The 7,252-nt window shown below is 44.2% G+C and overlaps 1 protein-coding gene across 2 annotated transcripts in view; it reads right to left on the reverse strand.

The window, feature by feature from the left end:
- The window catches only part of Raf1 (Raf-1 proto-oncogene, serine/threonine kinase), a 58,934-nt gene extending 51,908 nt beyond the window's left edge, over positions 1-7,026 (reverse strand). Inside the window, exon 1 of one of the 2 annotated variants that reach the window (XM_026788053.1) lies at positions 6,753-7,026. The gene's annotated coding sequence lies outside the window, so the exon portion shown is untranslated. The remainder of the gene's footprint in view (positions 1-6,752) is intronic. The other variant, XM_005365043.3, reaches the window with a different exon arrangement.
- Positions 7,027-7,252: the final 226 nt, after the last annotated feature.

The following is a 7,252-nucleotide window of genomic DNA, read 5'->3' on the forward strand; positions in this document are numbered from 1 at the left end:
CTACAAGAGCTAGTTCCAGGACAGGCTCCAAAACCACAGAGAAACCATGTCTCGAAAAACCACAAAAAAAAAAAGAAAAAAAGAAAAAAAAAACCTTTCAAAAAAGACCTAGTTAGTACTATAGGAATTTTCTAAAATATCTATATCTACAGAGAGAGAGAGAGAAATAGAGGGAGAGTATGTGTTAAATGTCCCTAATAGACACCAGAAGCTAACTAATAAAAAAATAAAAATCCCAGGGCCAGGAAAGGTTACTTGTTTTGGAACTGTCAGCCAATGAGGGCCCACAGAACCCCCACCCCCAAACATTATAGGATATTGTCATTGCTCTTGGATATCCTCCAGAACTTGAAAGTGAGAAATTACTGCTGAAGACACCATATACTTGAGTCATAAGATATGGTAAAATCAAGATGATATGGAGCTAGAAGCTTCATCCCTATTGGCTAGCTTTCAAAGGGCTGGAGGGTGCTATGCATGGTACTGAAGGAGAAAAACAATCATCAATCATACACAGCTACAATAATGGGCGGCCTTGACAAGCAAGACATGCAGCAATGGTGCACAAACAGCATGTGAGTAACCAACTACTTTCTGTTTGGATTTTAAAACCCAATCCACAGTATAAAACCAATACCTGATACCATTATCAAGCTAAGAACCTTATGATTAGATAGATCATAGACCCTAGGGGAAAACTTACTACTATTATGCTGCTAAACAAACACAGTATAAACTGACTCCTAGTGATTACACCCATAAAGCAATGTATCTATCTCTCAATCCTCATCTGAGAAGTTTTTATTTGCAGTGATCACAGTGATTTATAGTGACCCACAACTGGTCAAGATGCATGCAGAGACTGCAGAATGCTCAGTCCTAAAGGGAACACACATACTACACCTCCAAGGTTCATGGATGATTGAGGAACAGGGGGGCAGCAAACAGTCTAAGTGCCAAAGGCAATGGATGACTACAAGGAAACCATCTTCTGGACACGGCAGGTCAGTTGCACACTAGAATTCACAAAGTTGAGACAATATGTACAAAACCTTTGCAAATCCAAGCCAGATCAAACAAATCCCACCATGGAGAAAGGGGTTGAGCACACAATCCCACCCCTAGCTGGGAGCTATTGGCAATTGTCAGCTGCTAGAAAAGGGAGAAACAGTTTCTGAAAGAGTGTAGGCCTGGGTTGAGTCAGCCATTCTCCAGTAGAAGACCACACACCCAAGAATATTTGGGCAGCACAAATTGGTCTTGAAAGATTGTTTTGTTTTTGTTTGGTTTTTTTGTTTGGTTTAGTTTGGTTTGGTTTTTGAGACAGGGTTTCTCTGTACAGACATGGCTGTCCTGGAACTTGCTCTGTAGACCAAGCTGGCCTGGAACTCAGTGGTCCTCCTGCCTCTGCCTCTGCCTCTGAGTACTGAAATTGAACCACCTGGTGATTAAAAAAAGAAAAAGAAAAAATGACACAAAGTTGGATGGGTAGAGAAGGAGAGGTGGATCTGGAAGAGTTGGAGAAAGGGGTGAATACAATCAAAACATACTAAATGAAATTCTTAAAGAACTAATAAAAGCCAGGTATGATTTACATGCCTATAATCCCAGCACCTAGAAGGCTTAGGCAATAAGATTGCCATGAGGCTATCCTGTCTAAAAACAATAAACAAGAGACAAAAAGTCATCATGGATATAACTATTAACCACTCTGACTCTCCCAACACTGATGTACTGGGTTGAAGAAAGCCAAAGAGACTGACAGTGTTAATGAAATCTAGTCCACTTAAAGTCCTAGATTTAATCCTCAGCACTGTACCCAGAAAAACAGGGGGGGGGGGGAATGTTTTGCCCAAACACCAAGTCTCCTTATAGAAAGTCAAGGAAAAAAAAATCAGAGAACTTATACTTCATTGTAGTTTAAAAAGAAACAGAGAGGCAAACATCTAGTCAGTATGCTTACTCTTGCTATTGGATGACAATAAATTATATATAATAGAAGATGAAGCCTGCACACCTTTAATCCCAGCACTTGGGAGGCAGAGACAGGCAGATCTGTGAGTTCAGGGTCTACATAATGAGCTCCAGGACAAACAGGGCCATGGAGAGACCCTGTCTCAAAAAAAAAAAGGGGGGGGGGGTTCAGATGACACTACACAGCACAGATCACAACACTTCTCTGAAGGAATGTGCCATACAAGAGTTCACTTAAAACATTCTCATTGCCTGCTGTTTCCCATTTGTTATCCAAAAATGTAAACATTGCTAAATCACAAGGATTTGCAAATTCTAAAATAGCTCTTTCAGATTGTTAATCCCCACCCAGCTAAATCCTTTAAAACCTGGTCTAAAAATAAAACCGTGTCAAGTGTTCTTCAAAATATACTATGTATACTGATTGGAATGTGATGCCAATTAACATACTGTGAGCAATTAAAAACAATTCAAATAGCCTGTGCCAAGCTAAATAACAAAGAAATACCATCCACTTGACAATTTTCTTCAGCTAAACTGAAATTCTGAAAGTAATTTCAGAAGTCAAACATCTGAAATCATTCACTAGGTGTTGCAGCACACCTGTAATCCCAAATCTCCTGGCTAAAGCAGGCGGATCACAAATTTGAGGCCAGCCTTGGCTACATATATGTATTTAATACAAGCATGCATTTATTTTATTTTTATTTTATGTGTGTGGGTGTTTGACCTGTTATATGTCTGGGCATCATGTGGTGTCTGGTGCCCACGAGAACAGAAGTGGGTATCAGATATTCTGAAACTGGAATTACAGACAGTTGTGAGGCCCCATGTGGGTGCTTAGACTCAAACCTGAGTCCTCTTAACTACTGAGCCATCTCTCCAGCCCTGAGAATATGTATCTAAAAAACAACAAGTGGACTGGAACAATGGCTCATCAGTTAAGAGTGCTTTCTGCTCTTGCAGAAAATCTGGTTTGGTTTCCAGAACCCACACGATGGCTCACAACTGCTTGTAATTCCAACTCCAGAGGATCTGATGCCTCTTCTGACCTCCACTGACACTACACACAGTGGTTCATACACTCAGCCACACAAAAATACAGGTACGATTTAAAAAAAAAAAAAAAAAAAAGAAAGAAAGAAAAAGAAAAAAAACCAATCACCACAACAAAAACCACTAAGGGGCTAGAGAAATGACTCAGCGGTTAAGAGTACTAGCTGCTCTTGCAAAAGACCTGGGTTCAGTTCCCAGCATCCACCCACATGCTGGCGCACAACTGTCTGTAACCTCAGTTCCAGGTGATAATACCCTCTTCTGACCTCCAAAACACCAGGCACAAACCTGGTTCACAGACATAAATGCAGGCAAAATAACCATACATGGATAGTTAAAAAAAAAAAAACTAAAATTAAATCACTGAGAGCTATACAAATAATTCTGGGAGCAAATAAGTAACAGAATGACTCAAACGCTACAAAAATTAAAGGTGTAAATTTTAATGTGTAATTAAGGACATTTTACTCACAACTTTGAAGGCCAAACTAAAACACTCAGACATTACTATTCTAAGATTACATAGTTTAGATCTCATTAGTATCAACGAAATCTTGACATAAATATTTAGTGTTATATTTTGAACCCACTGGATGAACAATTAGCAATTTCATCCATCTATATGTGCACATATCAGAAAAAAAACCTCAACAACCTCTTTCTAAATAACATACTCCTTTAATCTCAGCACAACGGAGGCAGAATCAGGCAGATCTCTGTTGAGTTAAAAGTTATAAACCATCCAAGGGCTACACAGTGAGACCCTGCCTTAAAAAAAAAAAAATAGCCAGGCAGTAGTGAAGCATATCTTTAATCCCAGCTCTCAGAGGACAGAGACAGGCAGATCTCAGTAAATTTGAGACCAGCCTGTTCTACAGATTGAGTTACAGGACAGCCAGGGCTACCCAGAGAAACCCTGTCTCAAAAAAACCAAAAGGAAAAAACAACAACAACAAAAAGAACCCAATAGGCCGGGCGATGGTGGCGCACGCCTTTAATCCCAGCACTTGGGAGGCAGAGGCAGGTGGATCTCTGTGAGTTGGAGACCAGCCTGGTCTACAGAGCTAGTTCCAGGACAGGCTCCAAAGCCACAGAGAAATCCTGTCTTGAAAAACCAAAAATAAATAAATAAATAAATATAAAAAAAATAAAAAGAAAAAAAAAGAACCCAATATTCCTGATTTTTTTTTCCAGAGGTGGGAAACTGATTTTTATGGCCTATATACAACTTTAGAAAAATGACACAACAAAATTTTCAAGTCAAAGCTTGGTTTTATGATTTCACAAACTCCTCAGTGTTGCATTTGCTCACTCTCTTTCGGAAACAGTATTTAAATTCTCTTCTGCCAGTCAATATTACAGCATGCTGCTTGGCTAACAAGCTCCTCCCAAGATCAGGATTATCACTATTACACCAAAGCATTCTCTCATCTAATATTTTTTCCAATTTTTAAGAAGTAGGTGACTAACAAAGTTTTGTCTAAAGTTTAAACATTAAGTAATCATACATTTATTAACAGACTTCCTAAAAGAGCAATTTGAAGTTAGCATTATATTTACATTTTAAATTCTTTCTGTAAATGTCAAATTACTTCCAAAGGGTGTGAGGTCGTTTAATATTCAGAGCAAAGGTGCTGTGAGGCTAAAGAAACTGGGTTCAGAGCAGTTGTAATGCAATAGCACTCTTATGTTTTGGATACTTTCTGTCACAGACGAAAGGTTTTAATACAGTTCTCAGTCTTTTTTTTTCTACTAGGCCAAATCCCTTGAACTGCATTCAAAAGCCTTTCAGTCAAGCCTACTTCATAGGCACACAAGTCTTTTCTACTATTGAGGAGACCTTAACAAAGCTGCCTGATCCCACTTGAGGACACAATCACAACCCTGCAGACCTGATGATAAGCCTTCAGAACAGAAACATCAGCAGGTTTATTTTTCCAAGTATCCAGAGCTCAGCTAGGTCAAATGTTGCTGCTGGATTTTAAACAGCTTACTTAGCCCTTGAAGAGATAAGAGCAAAAACAAGTCCAAAGAATTTCAGTGGTTTTCAGTGGTACACAACACCAAAGGTTTTGAAACTGCCCCTGAAGTCTCTTTATATATGAGTAGCCACTTCAGCATAAGCCTTAATAGAAGTAGCCATTTAAGAATAATGTTCATTGGGTTGGAGACTTTCACAAAGCCTGCAACCTGGGGACTCGGTCCAAAGAAAACACTACACTATCTAAATAGGGTTAATTAAAAAAACTTTCATGCTACACTTTTTTCAGGTGCTTTCCATAATCTGCCAATTCTGTGTGTTTAGGAACATGTTTTACATGTTCAGCAGAGATTTAAAACCCAGAGTTAGGAAAGAATACTACGTTTATGAAGTCAACATTTTTACATGCACGTATAACCTTAGAAAAACCTGCAAGAATATCTCGAACTAGGAGTCCAATCCATTAACCAAGTAAAAAAAGCACTAAACATTTTGTATCAAACACCAAAACTGGTTAGCTAGACTTAACAAAGTAAATCTTTTCAATTGTATCAACTTCACTACCATTGGGGGAGAGGGCAAAGTAGCCGACAGTTAAAAATTAGCAACATGAAGCTAATTAATCCAAACTAAAACTAGTTCCCCACCATCCATCACACCGACCCTTCACAAGCTATCAACTTTTCTTTTGGACCCTGATGTCTCACTAGCTCCTTCCTGCACCCCACATTTACTAGCTGCTTCCCAAACTCATCCCAACTCCTGGAGGCCATGCCCCTGAGCCTTGTTGCCAGCTGAGCCCTCCACTGACAATACCCTCCCCTCTGCCTCACCTAGCGAACAAGGTTCTTCCAAACTCGGCGAGAAGCAAGCAAGGAACCTCGGTGCTTCTCTACCCTCCGTGAGCACTTAACTGTTCTAAATCCCAAGTAACACTTGAGAAACCACCCCTTATCACAGAGCATTGTTTTCACGCCCCGGGAGCCAGAGCACCGGGGGCAGCGTCACCACAGACCCCACAGGACGCAATGCAGGCATTCAGACGTGCCCTGAATTCACTCCCCCTTCTCTACACAGACCCGACCCCCTCCCCAGGTCCCGACGAGATCCCACCGTCCACCCCCTAACAAAGAATGAAAACCAGAGGCACACCCTAGGCCCCGGAGAGAGAACAATGAATGAACACGGCCGACTCGCCTCCCGTGAAGTCCCAACTCCTCTCTCCGCATCCACTGGCTCTGCAGAGCCTGGACGGCTGTCGATTCACACAAAAGGCATCCAGGCTCCAGATCTCGAGCATCCCGGGCCTCCCATTAGGAAGCCCGGACCAAGTCCCCACGCCTTAGTGGCGGGGCACTGACCCGTTTCTCGCTGCCTTCCTCGATTCCCTCGTCTTCCCTAAAAGGGTGTCACTTGAGCAAAGCAGCCCGAGAGGAGGTGCAAGGCCGGGCTCCCCCCACTTATGCAGCTCGAGAGAAAAGGAACGAGCCCATCCCAGTGACAACATAGGCACCGGGCAGCTCTGGGCGGATTTTTCCCCCCATTGCCAAAATATGAGGAATGCGCGCTGGGCACCGGGGTGGCGCTGGCACGTTTCCGAAAAACACTGGGAAATCTGAGCAGGGGTGTGGAAACTGGCTCGCCGGCCATGACACTCGGCCCGCTCCCGGCCCGCCACCCGGGTGACAGCGCCCTGCCGGGCCCTTCGCCCCTCAGTCGCGCAGCCAGCCCCGCGGCCTACCTGAGGGAGCCGGGCCACGCCAGGTCCCGTCGTTCGGCGGCGGCGGTGGTTGAACGAACGGGATACGGTCACATTCGGCGCGTCCCCAGTCCGGGGGACGGGGCCCCGGGCAGGCCCCGCATCGCTGCACTAGCGCCCCGCGCCTCAGGGCACGCGCCCCAAAGCCCGGCCAGCTGGCCCGTCCGAGGGCCCGCGGAGAGCAGCAGAGAAGTCTTCCCGCCTCAAGCTCGCTCGGTTCTAACTCCCGCCATCTAAGATGGCGGCGCAAGCACCCGCAATGAAGACGCTCTCCGGCCGCCCCGGCGAGCGAGCACTGCGCTCGACGCTCGTCTTCGCGACCTGCGGCGCCGCGGGCTCCACCGCCTCTGCGCGAGCTCTCGGGCTCGGGTGTCCGTTTGAAACTTGGCTCGGGGATCTATCGCTCGGGCCTGGAACGTGGGCCCGCCTCCGGGGTGTGTCCTCGCGATACCGCGGCCGCCATTTCGGGGCTGAGACTGGGG

This window comes from Microtus ochrogaster, unplaced genomic scaffold (genome assembly GCF_000317375.1).
Source record: "Microtus ochrogaster isolate Prairie Vole_2 unplaced genomic scaffold, MicOch1.0 UNK1, whole genome shotgun sequence".
Taxonomy (NCBI): domain Eukaryota; kingdom Metazoa; phylum Chordata; class Mammalia; order Rodentia; family Cricetidae; genus Microtus; species Microtus ochrogaster.